Source organism: Thunnus maccoyii, chromosome 3, assembly GCF_910596095.1.
Source record: "Thunnus maccoyii chromosome 3, fThuMac1.1, whole genome shotgun sequence".
Lineage (NCBI taxonomy): Eukaryota > Metazoa > Chordata > Actinopteri > Scombriformes > Scombridae > Thunnus > Thunnus maccoyii.
This window is the reverse complement of record NC_056535.1, coordinates 999,803-1,021,154: the sequence shown is the minus strand read 5'-3', so window position 1 is coordinate 1,021,154 and position 21,352 is coordinate 999,803. Positions and strand designations below refer to the sequence as shown.

Sequence of the window (21,352 nt, the reverse complement as noted above, 5' to 3'; positions counted from 1 at the left end):
CATATTAGACTCTTAGATCATTCCTATTTTCTGTGCCTTCAGTTTGGATTTGAGTGGGTATGTTTACTCCAAAGATTTGTGCTTTGTCTGTAGTGGTGCTTCACAATTACCATGATCTCAGAGCATATGAGACAAACTCGTTTTGAACTGCCCGTGGAAGTATTTCCTTCGTTTTATGCATGTTACGACAGTCATTGTGTATTGGGCTCTGAGTGCTTCCAAAAAGCTAGGCTAACTGTTAACCCATACAAACCGGCAGTTCCAACAATCATGTTGCCTAATGTTCTCTGGACAGCAAAATGGATTATATAACTCCCCCATCACTGCTGGTCACTCGTTGACATGCAAGAGCTGTCTACATCAAACTGAGACATGTACTTTTGTGCATATACTCTCTAAATGTACTTGAATGCACTTTGCTGCTAACTGCTCACTCTTTTTTTGTTCTTCACTTGGGATTTATGTTTTTAAATAAAATATGGACATAGTCACCGTGACGTCACCCATCGGTTTGTAAAGAGCGGTTTTGAAGCTCAAATGAGCTACTCCGGTCATCGCCATCTTGGCAGTGCGTGACTCTGCCTGACTCCCAGCCAATCCAAAATGGGCAAAGAGGCAGGCCGAATGGCTTAAACAAGCCACCTAGCAGCTGGCAGACCTGTCACTCAAAGCAGCCATGTCCTTCATTATACATAAGTTTACGGCTTAATAAAATTTAAACAGGTGAGTTATAAAAAAATTCACCCCCTGTACAGTTGTTATGAAAGGGGAAATTAGCTACAAAGACCAAAACCGTTTTTTGTACCAGGCTGTAAACATGTTTATTTCTGCTGTAAAGTTGGGCAATTTAAAATGGGGGTCTATGGGTATTGACTCGCTTTTGGAGCCAGCCTCAAGAAGCCATTCGAGGAGCTGCAGTTTTTGGCACTGCCGCATTGGCTTCATTTTTCAGCCTGAAAAAAATGAAAAAAGCTAAACGTGCTGCTAACACTACACTTTCTGTCTAGACACAGGGTAAGAGTGTCCATTCTTGATTAAAAGCTCTGTTTTTGTTGTCATGCTGGAGTCAGTCAGCAGAGCCCTGAAGCTCCACCCTGCCCCTGCACAGAGCAGAGAGGCTCGCTGATCACTGGTTTATTCAATTAATATTAAATGTATCGCGTGTCCAAATTGCACCAAATTCGACACTACAATCCGTTGGGTCCCCAGCCATACACCTGCTACGTCTGGAGTCGATCAGATGAATGGTTCAAATGATATGTGAAGCACACACATACATACATACATACATAACTGGTGTCATGATATACCGCTATTGATGATAACCATGATATTTAAAAAAACGAAATGAAATTTATATCATGTTAATAATACACATATGATAATATCATGGAAATAATCCAGTGACTCTTAAAACCTGTCCCATCCACGGGCTGTTGGAATGTTAAGGGGTTAAAATATTCTTGTGCTTCAATTGATACAAACCATTTCAAGATACAATCACAACAGCAGGTACAATCAACACCTCTGTCGGACCACCAACAAACAAACGACTACAAATTCATGCTACTCACCTAGGAAGCCTCATATTACTTCACTGACTGATACAACTCCAACACCTTGTTACATTGGCAAAGGTCCAGTCGATCCAATCCAGTAAAATGGGAACAGATTCTGCCAATGACTGGTGCTTCAAATAGCCAGCGAAATTCTGAAAATGACCATATGCTGCTTTATTGCTTTTTATAAAACCACAACATGAAAATTATGTAAATACTAATAGTTAGCTGTGATTTACTTTTTATATGAACTGCTTTTCCACCATAGCACTTGTTTTGACTCTTTTATATGCACAAAGTTTCAACAGTGCAACAAAGAACTATAATGTGTTTATGCTTCAGTTACTCTGAAGCAGGGGTTATTTGGTGTTTCTAAATTGTCTTTTTTTTTTTTTGAAAAAAAAATATTCAAAACATACATACCCTTAGAAAAATGTGTAAAATATTCATTTTCTGTGGTATTGTTATTCAGTTTGAACTTGGACTAGGTAAGGCTCCATGCTGTGGTCCCATTGTGTTTTCCAGCTAATAAGTACCAGCGCTTGGGCCTCATACTCCATGTGCATGAGACAAAGGCAGGCCTGCATGCAGTCACAAATAACAAGGAAGGGCACCAAGTCAAACAGAAGGAGTCCAAAATGGATTTCATCTCCCATCAGGCTTTGCTCAGTTCTTACCTCGGTGTGAACTCTGTGGGAAGCCCCAAGCTCTCATCTCTCATTGGCAGAGATGCACCAACACCACTGGGAGTCATGACAATGCAGCTGTGACATCACTGCAGCTTCTTGTTTTTTCTCAGACTGCACTGTGACATCACCATCTTCTCGATGATCATGCTTTGTTGACTACAAAGAACATAATTGGCATTTAGATCAAACATTTTAATGGCTGAGGGGGAGACAGTATATATTTGTGAATGAATGACATTTCACCTGCTCAGAGTCAGTCAGCTTTCCAGCCAGTAACCCCTTGATCTGGTCAAAGACAGTAGCACAGTTGTCCATCTTTTGTTTGAAGCATGGGTCTAATGCAGTTAGCATTCAAGGAAGTTCCTGATGTCATCACTCTGTGAAACATAAATCTTCTTTAAATATACAATGAAGTCACAGGAATAGAATTATTTCCTGTATTCTTCAATCATTTTATTTACAGACTCTTTTATCTGGTACCACTTGGACAGGTTTGCCCGCACTTGCTAATTAAGGTTGGATACAAATACTGTGTCTCCCTCTTCAACAGCAAAATGCATCTCAAGCTTTTGGAGAATTGGCAGGATCTGATCACATGTGGGGTTCTTTTCAGGAGAAACGCAGACTGTGGATGTGTATAAAACTCTCATCAGATTGATGAAGTCCTCAGCCTTCCTGAAATCTTCCTCAGTCAGCCGAGCAAGTCTGTGTGAGAAAAAAAATGCATTTTCTGAGTTCAAAATATTTTTTTCTCTTTGAACAAAAAACAGTGCTATTTGAAAAGGGAGTTTACCTGTTTATCTTTAAATTCACTACGTAATATTATAATAATTCACTGTTCTTTCTTAACTTATGCACAGTTTGCATTTGTATTTGTTTATATATTTATCTTCAATTTGAATTTTATATTATCCACAGTAATCATTATTCTTGCACTGTTTTTAATTTTTGATCACCTTACATTTGCAATACCTTTACTGTTAATCACCTAACATTTGCACTACCTCCATTAGCACATACTCTATTATAGTGACAGCTCTCTGTAATTGTTCTGGTGGCTAGACTATCAGTTCACTGCTGTGTGTTTTTATTCTTATACTCTTGTCTTTATTCTTATATTCTTGTATGTGTTCTAAAAGCTACTGGATCTTAAATTTCCCTCAGGATCAACAAAGTACCGACTGATCTATCTATCTATCTATCTATCTATCTATCTATCTATACCTGTCCCTCTCGATATGCTTTCTCAGCTGTTGATCCAAGCTGGCTGCTTGAATTGCAGGGTATTGTTTTAGGAATCTCTCCAGCATTAGGTAGAGAGAAGTACATCGAGCTCTCACGTCAAGAATGAGTGAGTGTTGAGGCAGCTCTGACACAAACAAGAAAATCACAAATACATGGAGAAATGAGATTATATTGATATGACATGCAACTTTTAAAGGTGGTTACATAGATAGATATGACATTTATGTTATACTGTGTTGTTTTACAAATGTTAATACCTGCAAAATGTACATAGTGCAGTGTACTACTAAAAAAAGATGCATTACTTTAATTAGATACCATGCACCAGGGTCAAATGAAGGGATCCTGCTTCTCCCGCAGAACAATCTTGGCCATGGACGACCTCTTTGTCCACACGACGATGCCACAGATCTTCACCATCCACTGAGTCACTGCGATCAGTGAGTAAAGACTGTGCAGCTAGACTGAGTGTATGAGCAAAGCAGCCTAGCTTCACAAATTGCGGCTTTTTTTATGGCTAGTCCATATTGGCCACATTATCAACTGTGGTGGCCACCACTTTGTCAAAAATGCCAAACTCTGTCGGGATGTCACCAATTTCCTCTGCCACGACAAGTCCTGTCTGGGCTGTGTAGACACGTTTTGTTTGGAGCACTTTTTGCCTCATTTTGCCCTCCACTAAATAGTGTGCTGTGACAGTAAGGTAGGGCATTGAACAATGCTAGTCAGGCCATCACAAGTGAGGGCAATGTAGTGGACTTCACTAAGCTTACAGATTATATTGGAAATTTTCTATCTGGTACCAGGATGGGAGTGCCAAGTAGTCCCTTGTAGGGGGGGTGTACCTGGGGTTTATAGAATCGATCATATCCCTGCAAACACAAAACAAACATAACATATAATGTTACTGATACTGTAAGTCAGGGGAAGGTAGCTAGCTTATTTAGCTAGCTTAAATCTATTCTTATCTTTGCTTACGTAAATGTCGGTGCATCAACTTCTGAGAAGGTATGCAGCCTTTTCACCACATAAGCTGTGACTTTTCTGTGGCACTCAACTTTCTCTGCTGGCATCTTTCCCTTTGCCGCTCAGGCGAATTGACTTTCACATCGCAGGATCGGTGGCTTGTTAGGTAGAGAAGTAACTTTAGGCGGGCTACTGCTAGCAATCCGGTTTTCGATGTGTTTAACTTTGCATAGCTGTTGTTTTATATTATTATTGCTTAGGTAGAATTAGATTTTAGGATAGTGATCTATTGAGAAAAGCATCAGCTAACTTTTTTAACTTTGCTATTGTTTAATAAACACTGTTATATCTTTAAAGAGAAGTCTTTTGTCATTATTGTGTTTATATATTATATATCATCTCTGATAATTATTAATTATTGCTAATAACCGGCCGTGCTCCTCCAGAGCCAACACAACTATAGTTCATCTGCAGGCATCTGTTTGCAAAAAAATATTCAGGAGGAAATAAAAACATACTTTAGTGTGTTCAAACCTCTTTCAAACTATGTACAGTTATGGATACTGACTCTCTCCACCTCCCTACACTTGTATTTTGAGTGTATTTCATTTGTCAGAAAAGAGGCAAAACACGCTATAAACAAAGTTAAAGATGATTTGACTGATAGCATTTTTTTTTTTTTTCAAATTTTCTATAGATATCACGATAATATGGTTATCATGAATTCTTTCGGCCACAATAATGATGTTGTGAAAATCTTATATCATGACAGCCCTAACATACATACATACATACAGAGATTCCTTCTTTTAGTATGGAGCTAGCACAGTACCCGTTCAAAACGTTCCTTTTCGGAACAGGCGATTGCTTATTATTTCTTGAGAACTGCGTATATATGTATCAAATGACAATTGTATCAATTAAAATGGTAAGGAATTAATACATTACATGGTTTAAATCCAGACAGAAACTTCATCAGTGAGACTAAACTGAGGTTGAACTGTAGAAGCAGTGTACATTGGTTGATTCTACTGCCAATCAAACGTGTCTGCACTACTATTGGCTAGTTTTACTGCCTCCGCCTCTGATTTTTTCTCCTGTGTATGCTCTTTCTTCTCTCTTAGGCAGTTAAACTGAGAAGGGTGTGTGCCGTTGTCAGTAAGTCATAGCCCAGAAGCCCCACCCCACAGTGATGTGACAGTGTTTATATCAAACAGCACCTGCTACACTCAGACACGGGGCTGAGCGGCTCGCTGTTTGCTTGTTTATTCAAAGTTTATTAAACATGTCATGTGTCCAAATAACTTCACGTTCCTCACTGCACTTCCCTGAGTCCTCAGCAGTACACCTGCCAAGTGTGAAGTCGAGTCAGAGCGCGGAAGCCCTGCCCCAATGTGATGGTGTTTATATCAAACAGCCCCTGCTACACTCAGACACAGAGCTAAGCGACTCGCTGTTTGCTTGTTTATTCAAAGTTTATCAATATTAAATGTGTCGCATATCCAAATTGCACCAAAAGACCATCTGTTCTTCAGTAAATCATCTGTTGAGTGTTTGATGGCTGTTTATTTGTGCTTTAGAACATAACCACTGTGAAACAATCAGAAAATAGAGAGAAAAGAGAAAGCTTTCCAGTCTGTCTCTCCGTCGCTCGCTCATGCTCTCAGCTCGCTCGCCCTCTCTCTCTGTTTTTCTCTTGTCTTTTTTAAATGAGTTGGGAAACCCGCAACAAAGCCTAACTTTTAACATTATCAAACAAAGAGAGATGTCATCCCTTCGTATCTCTCATGGCAGGTTTGTACAGCTCTGTACAGTTTACATTTCCAAACATGAAATCAGTCAAATGCTAGTGTTTACAGTAGGCTAACATGACACTAAGAGAATTATAATTATTGTATACTTGAACATACTTTTTTACATTATTACATTATCCATCAAAATTATTACATCATCAGTTTTGAAAAAAAATCCCCCACCTGAAAGGTATTACATTATTGGGTCTTATTACATTTTCAATCACTCTAAGTGCATCTTTTTTCTACATTTTCAGGAAATTATTAGTCAAACTCAAGAGGAGGCCTAATGATCAATCACAAAGATCGTATGCAATCCCTTTACATCTAGCTATGTGCTAGCTGCTGGATTTATAGGCTGCTGTGCGTCCCAGGACTGCACTTAGGACTCAAAGCAACAATAGAATCATAAACTAAAATTTTGATGAATCAATTTTATTGACAGATAAATCAACAAACATGTTTTCATGATCAAAAATACTTATAACATAGTCCTGCACACCCCCTAATGAAAACCATCCATTACAGTGCATAGTTCTAATTCTTGCATGTAGAGCAGCACTGATTAGTTGATTAACTGATAAGTCAGTCGTCAGGAAATTACTCAATTTATCAGTTATCAACAGTTTGATCATTTTTAATCATTTTACTCAAATCTCAAGCAAAAATGTCACTAAATAGCTGCTACAACATGAAGCTCTTAAATTATACTAAAGTAAGTTTTCTCTCTCTCTCTCTCTCTCTCTCTCTCTCCCTCTCTCTCTCTGTGTCTTTTGAACAAAACAAGTAATTTGAAGATGTCACCTTAGGCTCTTGGAACTTGTGATGGGCATTGTTATTTTACAATGTGATGACATTTTATAGATCTAACAATGTATCAGTTCATTGAGAGAATCATCAACAGATTAATCTATAGTGGAATAATCATTAGTTGCAGCCCTAGCTGCATGCAAATGTAGTGCAAACAAATCAATCTGCTCTGTCAGCTGCAGTATCATGCAGCCAGAATATACTTTAATTTTCTCATTCTTATACCCGAGTGAAAGAAAATTCAACCCATTGCTGCCTCAAATGGAGGCAAAACACATCTAAAAATCCCAAACTCTGAAATAGTAATCTGTATTGTGTCATTTTCTTGTTGATTTGGGGTTAATGGGCTAAAACATGGAAAAGCACTGATATGGGTCTGTAAGTTGCTTCCTATAGTTGAGCATTTTTCTTTACATGTTGGACTACTTGATGAAAGGCTGTGCTGTGAGAGTGTTTACCGTCACGACATGTGAAATATCTGAAAGCTGAAAGGCCTCTGTACCTTAAATTCTTATTAGGATTTGCTGAAAAGCATAATCAGCATAAGTGTAAACCTAACATCCAACAGTCATAGTAATTATGACTCGTGTCCTTCTGGAGCAAAGGAGGAAGAAGTATGCCATCATTATAGAGCCACAAAGAGGGAGGACGTCAGGTTAGATGAACAAAGTATCAGACTTTAATACAGGGGATTGCTGTTTGTTTCCTGTTTGCAACAGTCAATGTTGATTTCTTTTAACCCTGGCCACAGGTACCCTAACCTTTTAAAAAAGTAATTTTGAACCAAACTATGCCCTTTTTCTAAACCTAACCATTTGTTTTTGTGCCTCAACCTAACCATAGTGTTGTGACATCATAAAATGGTTTATTTTCTTCAGTTTTGGAAGGCACTGACAAATGATGTCTACCTGTCCTGTTATTGGAATTACCCATTAAAAAACAACAACATCATTGAATGTAATCAAGGGTATTGATATTATTGTCATATATATATTATTGTCACATATATGTGTAATAGGGATGTGCAGAGGGCCTAGTATTTGTATTTGTATTTGTATTTGTATTTGAATAAAAGTGGAAAGAGGCTTAAAAATCCTGTTTTTGTTTTTATTATGCTTTTAATTTTAGAAAATTAAAGTGTTACAAATGAATACACTATCTTATGAAGGAGGTCCCCACACCAGGTCCGAAACTGGAGTCTCCCAGATCATAGACGACTGCGCTGACTACTGAGCTAAAATTTTACTCATCACCTCACTGCAGGCAGACCTCTACCTATTAATACACCCATAACACAGAGACAGCACACCGTTTAATGTGTAGGGAAGAACTGCAAAGGTGATTATTGCTTTTCAATTTTCATTTATTGCCTATTTTATACAACCTAACTTTGTGGAAAGGAGAAGGGGAATAACAGGTTATGGAGAGTCCCTTGGGAGCACTTCGCGTGTGTCAGTAGCTCAGCTTTATCTCAGGGGAACACTCTCAGCTCCAGGAATGATGTCCAAATTAGGAAATGTGTGTCATGTAGCAGATGGATGTGACTCCCCTCTTTGAGACCTGTTGATAGATGTAACCGCGGAGCAGAGGAGAGAGACTGAGATACTGATGTAACCGACCTGCATGCTGTTATTTAACCTGTTTTTTTTTCTTCCCAAAAACAAATAATTTTTAAAATATTTGTCTGAAACAAATATTCATAAAAAACCCACTATTTGTGCTTTACCAAATAACGTATTTGTATTCGGGCACACCCCTAATGTGTAACATATATGTTACACATTATATAGCTACATTTAGTCACATATAGCTAACCTAAAGGTTCTACTCATGTGCTGAAAATCCCTTCATGTTGCCTGTAGAGGTTAATAAAGGTCATGACCTTATCGCTCATTATTTCCCTTTAATTTAATGTGACTCATAGTATTGTTGACTTGGCGATCCAAACAAATGTAGCTCTCAGAGGCAGACAGCTCTCTAGATTACAGATCCCAGATTATTGGTGCATTTGTTAAATGGGAATAAATGAATAATATCGTCATACCAATTCTCACTCCTCAGCTCCTTATCTCATTCCCCCCAAAACAATTCCCTTCCCTTTAATGAACTACAGTTCCTGCTTTGTTACGTCCATAATATGGCTGTTGTCATTACGTAATGACACTCATCCATTATGTAAATTACTTTTGGGGTGATCACAAGAATTGGAGAGGAGTTTGGTCCATACAGATTGATGGTAATGACTCTGAGAGGCCAGGTCTGACAGGGAGAAGCCGATATGTCACAGCTGAAGTGCTTAAAGAGCAATCTTAATAAAGACATGGCCTAATGCAGTAGGAATCAACTGTGCTCTCAGTCATTCAACTGTGAGTTCTCTCTCAGTTCTGCACTGCACAATGCTTTTGTTGTACTGCATATTTGTATATGTTTATTTCAGAATGTGGATGAAAGACAATTACAAAATGAATGATATTCAGTAACTTTGCAGGATTAGACACATTACAGACCATAAGCACACTTCAGTCAGCCAAACAGCTAAAGCAATAATTGTTCATTTATATTTGCAATGTCTATTTTTGTGTTTTCTGCCTTTGGTTGTTTTTCACACATAGTTAAAAGTTTTCTTTTACTCGTTGAGTTTGCTGAGGAGATTTGAAGGACAAACTTTAGAATTCCACTTTAGGCTTATCATGTTATCGTCATTAATTGAGGACAATTCATTTTAAAGCAACTATTTCACACTTGAGGGGAGACCATGACAATGCCTCTGTATATGTACTAGGTCATCTCAGCAGAGGTCTTGCACTTCAGAAGGAAGCTTCTGATGTTTAAGTTTTGGGATTTCAGGGATTGTTAAGGGTTGGGACAGGCATTGGGTGACTAGAGTTCATTTCTCTCTTACCTTTGGTCAGATGGTAGGTGTATGTATGGTGTAATACGTGTTTATTTTCCTGTGTCAGTTTTGTCTGTGTGGTCTCCCTGAGGAGGTTGTTGAAGGAAGTGATTACTCCTCAGTCGAGCCAGTCTTTTCAGTATGTTCTAAATTCAAAGCATATCCAAAACTCATTGAATGCTGGGGCATTTGAACTGCATATATAGACCTGGGAATTTTTTTTTTCATTTTGCTACCTTTTATGTTTTGAAAATATTCAATTTTCCAAGTGATACTTGTATATATTTAGAGGACGTATTTCCACAAAATATAGCATGTAGTAAGTATCCACTGAGGGTTCAGCACAAAGGAACAGTCCATTATGTTTCTTTTTGAGTTGAACAGGCTTAAGCTGCTCTCTAGTATTTTTGGTTCAGCTTTTGGCCATTAGATTAATCTGTTAGTATGAACTGGGTTAATGCTACCGGGTAAATACCTGCCTTTTGGGGGGCATTTTTGCCTTTATTGGATAGAGGAAAGTGTAGTAGCAGACAGGAAACAAGCAAAGAGAGATGGGTATGACATGCAACAAATGTCCCTGGTTAGAATTACCAGCAAAGTTGCGGTAATATGGCATGCACAGCAACCATTCAGCTACTGGGGCACTCAATTTTAACCAAAATTTCAGGAAATTGAAAAGAAAAGAGAGAGAAGAAAATGTAAATAAATGAATAAACATTTCCATCCACTACTGTTTTGCACATATTAACAGTTGAGCGCATCAAAGTAAACAGCATTGATTCTCCTATCGAGTGCAGTAAACCACAAAAAGAAGAACATGGCATTAGCGATGATGTAATTAATAGAGCACCAGCCAAAGCTGAAGCTATGGAAAATGTGAATACGTGAATCCACCTAGTGGCATGACTGACAGTGATGAAAGCGGCACTAAAACTTATTGGAACTAGAACAGCACAGTATAGAACATCAGAAAGAAGTTCATTAGAAATGTTGATGCACAGTTCCAGTGGCTACTATAGAGTGCCCTAAAAGCAGACTTAATTTCTCTTCTGTTAGGTAAAGCAACTTTTACTAAAATAGTTATATAATATACGGCTATACTACCTACTACTTAGTATACTTAGTGAAGGGTTAGTTTCTTCAACAAAAGAGAGATGAGCTATTGCATGTTTAAAATTGGTGTGGAAAATGTCTGATTTGAGAGAATCTCAATAGGCTAAGGCTGATGAAATAAATCCCCAGAAGGAGAGCTGAAATCTGGTTTGGTAAATGGATTATCACAACTAAAGCCACTACGTGCAACATGTTGTATCAGTGTACTATTTTCATGCCGTTAATATGTGTGCTATTTTTAACACTGACACTCATTTTCCATGAACTACTGCACTACTGAACTAAATTCAACAAATCTGGTACATGTACTGTATCACATTCTTTGTCTACCATAAAGAATGATTTTGATGCAGATCTGGATCCAGATGCAGATGAACAATTTTCTATTTAATTCTTGATCAGATATTTTCTGACTTTACTTGCATGATTTTGTTTAAGTCCCTCTCCAGTTAAAAAGATGTTTTTCTTATTGTTGCATCACTGCGGTGTTGTTCTCTTCACTGTGTAGAATGATGTATGGGCAGATTTTGTTTTCAAATCCATCTGCTGAAGGAGGAAGGTTTCTCTGTAGTCACCTTAAATTTAGTTTAACACATGTACTTGCCAGCATGATTTATGATTTTATCACAATTAGTTTGAAGCCAATCGTGGTCCACTATACAACTTACACAAGTGTGATGTTAAAACTTGAGACCTCCTGTGCACAAACACTGAGAATGGACTTTACAGTGAAGTAGGAGAAACCTTGTGTCCAGCAGGAAAACTTAATTAAATCAACAATATTTGCATATTTATAGATTCTGGATTTTGAATTTCTTGGTGGAATAATCATTTCAGACACAAATTATTATTCAAAGCTGGGTACTTCTTGTATGTCTTAAAACACGTCTGGAGGGGAAGTTTGACTTTATAATATCAATGATGCATTTGAAAGCAGATTACAGTATGAGGGTAGAAGTAAAAGGTATTGTTTAAGTATTGGTTTTGAAATGTCATATTGCCTCCTGAATTATATTTTTTGCAAATAAACACAATCCAAACTACAACTCCAAATACTTTTCTGAATAGTTGGAGTGTTGGTTGAAGGAGAAAGCATCTAATTTTGGTCTCTTGCATCTGAAAGCTCCCATCTGCTGTGGAGATTCACATATACTTCCCTTTTCAGACATATAGGTGTAAAAACACAGACGGCACGCACACCCACGTGCATGCACGCACACGCCGTCATGCCTTGTCTTGCTAAACAGATTGCCTGTGATGCAGAGCATGTGGGCTGGGTCCACTGAGAGATGTCTCTGTGTGGTGATGGAGTGTTTGCAATGCCTGGTGGAAAACAAATGGCACTTCTTGTGTGCACAGACATGGGTGAACAAATTCCTCTTATGGTAACACACCCAGGCGCTGACAGAGTGATGCACACATGCACATGCTCATGTACTCTCTATGCAGACACGTTTGCATTCTTGTACTTCTGTCTTTCTGAGGACCATGCACAGATAGCATCACCCCCAAAGCCCTAATTCTGACTTTTTTTTCAGTTCTCTTTCTCTGGTTCCACCTCCACTGTAAGGACCTGCTGATTTTCTCTGTTTCATATCATTGTAAACTGAATATCTTTGGGTTGTCACCATGGGCTCAGGTGATACCCATTTCAGTAATTGAGAAGATAATCTACAGATTAATCAATATACAAAATAATCATTAGTTGCAGCTGTTGGGCCTCATACTCCATGTGCATGAGACAAAGGCAGGCCTGCATGCAGTCACAAAGCCTGATAACAAGGAAGGTGCCCGTCAAACAAAGGGAATCTAAAACAGACTCCATCTCCCAGCATGCTCTGCTCAGTTTGCACCTTAGTGTTAAATCCGGAAACTGTCGTCTCTCAATGGCAGAGATGCTCCAACACCAGAGGAAGTCACTGCGACACAGCCATGACATCACTGCAGCTTTAAGTACTGGCTGCACACAGAAATCTCCACCATTCAATTGTAACTGTGCTGGGGGGAAGCTTTGCTCCCTTCGTGAGCCAGTTTACTAAAGGAGGTGAACCCGTGCTTGTGTACTTTTTCCTCACCGAATGGAAGATTCTCCCCGTGCTGGATGAGCTGAAACTTCGCCCGTGTTCAACTGACACAAAACGATCCAAGAGAGACTGCTGCTTCTGCAACACAGCACTCTCACTGCCTGCAGAGGGAAGAAAAGGATTTCTTCATTGAGACGCGGATAACTCCTGCGCCCCGCTGTCTACCGACTATCAACGTGCTGTTTTTTCCGCCATGCTGCCAAGGATCAGCTGCCATGAAACCCGCTGTCAGAGCGCGAGGATGGCCCCGTCAATGTCTGAGCTGAGGAGCCAAGCCGGACCAAAGACAGACTAAAACACACACCTTGCTTGCTTTCTGAAGTGACCAAGTAAGAGGCATAAGTCTGGGCAGAAACAGGTTATGAAAGTGTGTTATTTTTAGCTTTTTAAGCTTTATTGCTCATGTTTGTTGTGTGAATTGATGAACCGCCGAGTCCCTTAATGCTGCTTTACTCTGAGAAGTATTGGAAGTTTGCTGCCTGTTTAGTTGTGTTCATCACGCTAGACTGTTCTGTGTTTGTCCCACTCAGGACTGCTGTTTGTGCCACCATAAGTGAGAAAGTAAGTTGCTTTGTTGATTTGAAATCACACAACATGTCTTACAGACTGAAGTCCGTATGTGCGCTCTCTATGGACTCTCCCCCTCATGGTCGCTTTACTTCCTTTTTCCTTCCCTCTCTTGTTACTAACCCACACGCACACATACACACACACACACATCTTTCTTGCACATCTGACGCTCAGATAACATGGGACACAGCACCGTTCTGCCCCTCGTTATCTACCATCAGACAAGTGTGTTTCACATGGAATTGGGTGAGTGGAGAGACGCCAAACTCCAGGCGACGCCATCTTGTTATTGTTCTAACCAAGACACCGCAGTCACTTCTGGTTCTCACGTGACATGACTTCCTCTCATTGTCACATCCGCCATCTAAACTCTTTCATGATGTCATCACACCAGATCACATCGCCATCTTGCCGTCCACACACACACACACACACACACACACACACACACACACACTCCTGCTTGCATGTGTTTTCACTGTACCTGGCTTTTGTTATTGCTTAGGTAGAATCAGCTTTTAGATAGTGATTTATTGATCACAGCATCGGCTAATCTTGTTAACTTTGCTATTGTTTAATAAACACTGTTGTATCTTTAAAGAGAAGTCTTCTGTCATTATTATGTTTATATATTGTGAAAAGTGGCTGATTGAGAGAGTCAGAGCTTGACATCAAACCTTCTTCATTCACCTGTGAATGTTGATATCCCTCAGATATTAGCATTCTAGGTGAATTCTTTTGAGATTACCTTATTGTTTGGTTATTGGTCCTGGTTTCCAGGTGGTGCCCTCTTATTATTAATTAATATTTATTAATTTTATAATTAATACATTAAACCATGAAAAATTATCTCTGATAATTATTAATTGCTAATAACCAGCTGTGTTCCTCACAGATCCGACAATTGGTGTCCCCATGTGAGGCTCTCTAAGAGTTGGTGCACAGTATTACTAATTAATATAATAATTTATTGATCTTATAATTCATAATTACCTTTGATAATTATTAATTATAATTATAATTCATACTTATCTTTGAAAAATATTAATTATTGCCAATAACCAAACACACCCCTACCAAATCCAACACAGTCCCAATCATTATTTACTTTGAATAAAGTCATATTGTGTGTTTCTGAAAAAACATATACACTCAGGTGTATAAACACTCACATGCACACCCATACACGCAGACATGATGTCGAGCAGAACAGTAGCCAGTGGTATCTGAGGGGAAAACCCAGAGCCTCCCCTTTGTTTCCATGTCAAAAGGCATCACATTAAACAGCCAGATGCTTTTCACTTGACATATCCATCAACACTTTAACAGAACAGTGAGCCCTCCACTATGCCTGTCCATCTGGTCTGGGCCTTCAAGCCCTCTGTGGAAAAAAAAAAGAGATGTGTGAAACACATGGCCTACACGTTCCACAGTGCTCTTGCTTTGACACATTTGGCTTCTACTGAAATACACATTCCACAGTGCTCTTGCTTTGACACATTTGGCTTCTTTTGAAATACTGCACAGGCAACCACTTGCTTACCACTTAATTGAGACAAGTGGATGGAGAATATATTTAGTCTGTTTGTTGTATTGTTCCACTGTGTCTACACATTTTTTCCGCCATAACCACTACAACTAAAAGTAGCTCTAGTATCTTACCTCATAATCATTTCCTGTTCTTTTCTAGTTTAGTCAAAGAAGGGATAATGAATGATGAATTGTTACATTATTTAAAAAAAAAAAAACAACACACAATAAACCAATCATGCCTTGTTGCTGCATTAGATCAATCTGTGCCAAATATCAGGAGCAGGTTGTTTTATGAATTCAAATAAATATTGAAAAGATTCCTTATGAGCCTATTGTAAAGCTTAGACTTCCGTCTTTTCAGCAGTCCTCACCATTTTATGTTATGTTACAATAAGGCATTGCAGGCAATTGGCTTGGCTATAACAAGGCCACAGGCCACATTTTGGCTGAAAAACTAACATCTATCATCTAAGTTTGGTCTCATCTTGAACCAGAGCATCTGCAGATTAATTCCATACCCAATATGTTATGATCCCCTTAAGTTAGGCATGATACAAGATGAAGAAATCCCAGTTTTTGTTATCTTCACCGTCATCTTGACTGTACATACCTGGCGGAGATCTGCACTCTACTGAGTGCACTCTTCTAGTTGTTACTGGTTTACCCTGACAAGACTCTGCCTCAGCACCATGAGAAAGACCAACTAGTAGCTATGGCTATGGGGCAATTTTTTTCCTTCTCTTCTCACTTAGTTCTGCACTGTGACCTGCAGATGTGCTTGTCAGATGGTTGAACAGCATCTGAAACCTTTCCCCCCTACACCTTCTCAAAATCACAGGTGGGGGGTGGGGGGTTTGGGAGCTGTGTCACTTAACTCGCCCCTCACTGCTCACCTGAACAATAGTAAAGAAATGGGCATGGAAGAGTTCAGACCAAATCACTATGGGCTCTATTTTTGTAAACCTAGCGGCACAATCGCAGTCAAGTGCATCCTATGTCATGCCAGTTTCAGTACACAGCCAGAGACCTGCTGTTTATTGTGGTTGATGTTACCGTCGTCAGCCCTGAATGTCTTGTTAAGCTCTGAATACAGCACAGTGACTGAGTCTGCCTAACTCCCAGTCAGTCCAAAATTGACAAAGAGGCGGGCTGAATGGCTGAAACAAGCCACCTAGCGGCTGACGGACCTGTCACTCAAAGCAGCCATGCCCTTCATTATGCATAACTTTACGGCTTAATAAAATTTAAACAGGTGAGTTATAAAAAATGTCACCCCCTGTATAGTTGTCATGAAAGGGGAAATTAGCTATAGAGACCAAAACCGTTTTTTGTACCAGGCTGTAAACATGTTTATTTCTGCTGTAAAGTTGGGCATTTTAACATGGGGGTCTATGGGGAATGACTCGCTTTTGGAGCCTCAAGTGGCCATTTGAGGAACTGCAATTTTTGGCACTTCCGCATTGGCTTAATCTTTCAGCCCCAGAGGTTGCCGCTTGGTGTAGATATAAATAATGTATTCATTTAGACCCTTAGTCGGATGATTGTTTAGCTCATTCTGCAAAAGCTTTCGGCTTGTTGCCACAGGGGTGTGCGGCTGGCCCCTGGAGTTAGGCCATCATTTGTCTGATCACCCATTTGGCCATTCTGACAGGTTCTGGGTACTTTTTATTATTATTATTTTTTTTAATTTTACCTAGCTGGTAATGCAACACACCTAACAGGCCTTAAGTGCATACAAAATAGAACTATTCTCAATGTCAGCTTTGCACACAAGATGATCTATGTAATGAAAATTAGAGCCTCTAGGGGACACAAGACTTTCTGAAAAACTGTGTTAGAGCTGGGAGGAGCACGGTTGGTTATTAACAATAATTAATAATTATCAAAGGTAATTATTAAAATTAATACAATTATTAATATGAATTAATAATAACGGGGCAACACCTGGAAAGCAGGACCAATAACCAAACAGTGAGGTTGTCTCATAAAAGATTTCACCTAGAATGCTAATATCTGAGGGATATAAACATTCATGTAAATTAAAGAGTATGGTCTAGACCTGCTCCATGTGAAAAGTGCCCTGAGATGACTTGTGATTTCGTGCTATATAAATAAAATTGAATTGAATTGAATTGAATTGAATTGAATTGAATTGAATTGAATTGAATTGAATTGAATGGGTGAACGAGGAAGGTTTGAATTTGAGCTCTGACTCTCTCAATCAGCCGCTTTTCACAATATATAAACAAAATAAGGACAAAAGATTTCTCTTTAAAGATTTAACAGTGTTTAATAAACAATAAAAAAGTTAAAGTTAACCGATGCTGTGATCTATAAATCACTATCCTAAAATCCACCTAAGCAATAACAGTAGCTATGTACAGTGAAAACACATGTAAGTGTGTGTGTGTGTTTGTGGGCAAGATGGCAGACATGATCTGAGAAGATGACATTATGCGAGATTCAAGATGGCGGACGTGATCTCATGAGATGACGTTACACAACCTCAAGGGTGGCAGACGTGATTTTGTGAGGAAATCACATCTAGTGAGAACCAAATGGTGGATGTGACCATGGTGTCTTGGTTAGAACAATAGCAAGGAGGCACCAACTGGCGTCTCTGTTCTCTACACTCACCCAAGTCAGTGTGCGTTACCAAATTACACGTGTCTGATGATAGATGACAAGTGTGTGTGTGTGTGAATGTTAGTTTGCTCATGGCAAAGTCCCATGACCGTGGGGCAGAGAGCAGCGGTTGCTTTGTCCACAAAGAGTGTGTACGGACGGCAATCTGTAAAGCATGTTGTCTTAATTGTCAATTGACAAAGCAACTTACTTTTTCACTCACGGTGGCACAAACACAACAGTCCCATGTGGGACAAACACAAAAACAGTGTAGCATGGTATACACAATTAGGCTTGACGGCAGCTGATCCTCACAGCGTTGCGGGGAAAACAGCGGAGTTGTCTCAGTTAAAGATGAGCGGGGCACAGAGGCTGTCCTTCGTCTCTGTGGAGAAATCCTCTCTTCCTTCTGCAGGCAAACACAGAGCGCTGGGTTACACAGCTTCTGCCCTTCAGATCTGGTAATTGTGCTCGGTTGAACACAGAAAGAAGTTTCAGCTCATCCAGCGAGGGGAGGATCTTCAAACTCAGTGAGGGGAGTTACACATGCATGGAGTTATCTCCTTTAGTAAATTGGCTCACAGAGAAAGCAAAGCTTCCTCCAGCGCAGTTACAATGGACAGCCAAGGGTGTCTGTGTGCAGCCAGTACTTAAAGATGTGTTGACGTCACAGCTGCATCGCTTTGATTCCCTCTGGTAATGGAGCGTTTCTGCCAATGAGAGACAAGAATTTGGGGCTCCCCCAGATTTCACACCAAGGTGCGAACTGCAGGGGCAGGCTGGGATATGGAGTTTGTGAGAGCAGCCTTTTGGCTTTGTTTCAGGGGTTAAAGGACAAAAGCAGCCTCTTGGTCAGGCTTCAGAGTTTACAAGTAGGCCTGCCTTTGTCTGACCATATGGTTGAGGCCCAACAACTGTCATGTCCTGATGAGGCTGATGTCTTTGTAGCAAGTGTGCAAACGTGTGTTCCTTTCAGTATATCTGCTTGCAGTACGTATTTCTGTGTGTGTGTGTGTGTGTGTGTATTGTTCTATTTGCAGAACAGCTTGAAGTGTCTTGATTGCTCTGTGTATTTTGGGAGGAGTGTGTGGCACTTTCACAGGCTCTGTGTTTGTATGTTTGACCCACTAAACCACCACACAGCCTCACCGCTGTTCCCACATGTTTGCCTACATCTCAAGAATTTAGCTGAGTGCTGTAGTGTGGCCTCCATGAGTATCACATGTACTGCACAGTGAATGACTACTGATGCTATGGTTTGAGTATCAATTTTATACAAAGGATGTGCTGTAATTAGGCATTATCTGACATGATGGACAGGGACAGGGTTGCAAAAATGTCATTGAAATCTATTTTTATCGATCTTTTAGCACTATGTTGCATTGCAGCTGTGATATCCTGGCTTACAAGGGCCAGGCTCAGCAAAAATGTTGAAAATCAAAGAAATATTAAACATGTCGATGTAGTTATGTTGAAATCTCACATGCACGTCCACTATTGGATACATTTTGACATGACACTTTCTATGATCAACTCACAGAAGTCTTGAAAGAGTGCAATCTCAACAAAAAATTAATACTTATGGGTGATTTTGGTGTGAACTGGGAGGATAAAACTAAGAGGAAAAACTAAAAATGATCACAGATAAATTCCAACTAGAACAACTAACAAAAGGCCCAACTAGGATTGCAAAATGCTCCAGTACACAAATCGATCAAATATTTACTAACAAACCAGAAAGAATAACTGAAAGTTATAATTTAATCACTAGATTATGAGATCATAACCTAACCCTATGTGTGAGAAAATTGACTAAAAGTAGATTTAAGACCACGGCAACTAAGACAATGATCCTTCAATGCATACCCAGAGCTAAGCAAGAAGAATTTACCAATGAAATTAACAGCTTGAACTGGGGTGATGTACTGTCCTCTGATGATCTGGACTATGGCTGTGATACTTTTACTCACTTTTACTTAATGTGAAGATACAGATAAAATCTAAAAATAAAAACAATTTACCGTGGTTTAATGAAAATTTATGGAAACTAATGAAATCTAGAGATGCTGCACTAAGGAAGGCAATTAAAACTAGAAGGGACACTAACATGCTGATTTATAAAGGTTTAAGGAACAAAGTTATCCAAAAGCTAAGAGAGTAAGTACAGTAAGTGCAGGGAAAGTTAATTGAAGATCATCTTACTGTTGCTTCTGTCTTTAATATTTTTTTTCTTGAGTCTGTAAATGAGTTAAGAAAAAAATTTACAAAAAAGAAAACAGGATATTGTTCCTATAGTTGCTACAGGCCAGGTTTTCGAGCTGGTAGAGACTAATGAGTTACAAGTAAACAAAATCATCAACTCCTTAAAAAGCTCTAAAAGTAGAGATGCTTTCCAATTTGACACTATGTTTGTCAAATCATACAAAGATATTTTAACTCCCCCATTGCTCATTTAATTAACTTGTCTTTTAAACACTGCTCCTTTCCTGATGACTGGAAATGTGCCTTTGTCACGCCTATTTTTAAATCTGGAGACTGCCTGAGGCCAGTAACTACAGACCTGCCAGTACTCTCAAAGGTTGCTGAGAAAGTTGTCATTAAACAACTGACATTTCTTAATACAAGCGATTTTGGTCTACATTGTATGCAACTTAGCTTTAGAGCAAATCATTCCACCGAAACTGTTACCTTGCACTTGATAGAGCAAATTAAATCAAGACTTGACAAAGGAGGAAAAGTTGGTGCTGTATTTTTAGATCTGCGTAAAGCATTCAACACAGTCAATCATGATGTTTTAATATCAAAACTCTCTAAATTTAACGTTTCATCTAGAGCACTGGCATGGATGTCTTCATATTTATCTAATAGGAGACAATGTGTTAAAGTTTGTGACGCACTGTCCAGCAACATGAAGTGCACAATGGGTGTTCCACAAGGGTCAGTGTTAGGTCCTCTATTATTTAGCCTATATATTAATGATCTCCCTCAACAGTGTCATGATGCAGAACTACGAATGTATGCAGATGACACCGTTGTGCAAACACATGCAAAAACAGCTGAGTTAGCTGCTGCTAAGCTAACAATTGCATTGGAAAGGATCACACATTGGCTTGATCAATCATGTCTGAGTCTAAATGTAAACTAGAGAAAGGATATGTTTTTCTCTAAGACTATGGTGCAACCTCCCAATGCTGATATTTTCATAAAAGGTGAAAAAATTGACATAGTTACTGATTTTAAATATCTTGGTGTGACACTGGATCCAAATTTGAACTTTAAGAAACATATTAAAAAACGGTTAAAACCATAAAGTACAACTTTAAATTTTAGACATATTAGAAACTGTCTCTCTTTGGAAGCAGCCAAGATATTTATGCATGCTATGATTCTTTCCCATATGTCCTATTGCATCACATGTTGGGGGCAATGTCAACAAAAACTGAAAATGTATAATCTTCATAAAAGTGGAATT

At 39.1% G+C, this 21,352-nt stretch overlaps 2 long non-coding RNA genes across 2 annotated transcripts; both read right to left on the bottom strand.

Annotated features, from left to right (window-relative positions):
- Nucleotides 1-1,409: 1,409 nt before the first annotated feature.
- On the bottom strand, nt 1,410-2,947 carry LOC121894404. The gene is made up of 4 exons (XR_006095530.1): nt 2,492-2,947; nt 2,237-2,404; nt 1,983-2,140; nt 1,410-1,711 (listed from the first exon to the last, which is right to left on the bottom strand). It is a non-coding gene; the product is annotated as an uncharacterized LOC121894404 (long non-coding RNA).
- A 534-nt stretch (nt 2,948-3,481) lies between these two features.
- LOC121894405 lies at nt 3,482-4,626 on the bottom strand. The gene is made up of 3 exons (XR_006095531.1): nt 4,472-4,626; nt 3,799-4,365; nt 3,482-3,617 (listed from the first exon to the last, which is right to left on the bottom strand). It is a non-coding gene; the product is annotated as an uncharacterized LOC121894405 (long non-coding RNA).
- Between the last annotated feature and the right edge of the window lie 16,726 nt (nt 4,627-21,352).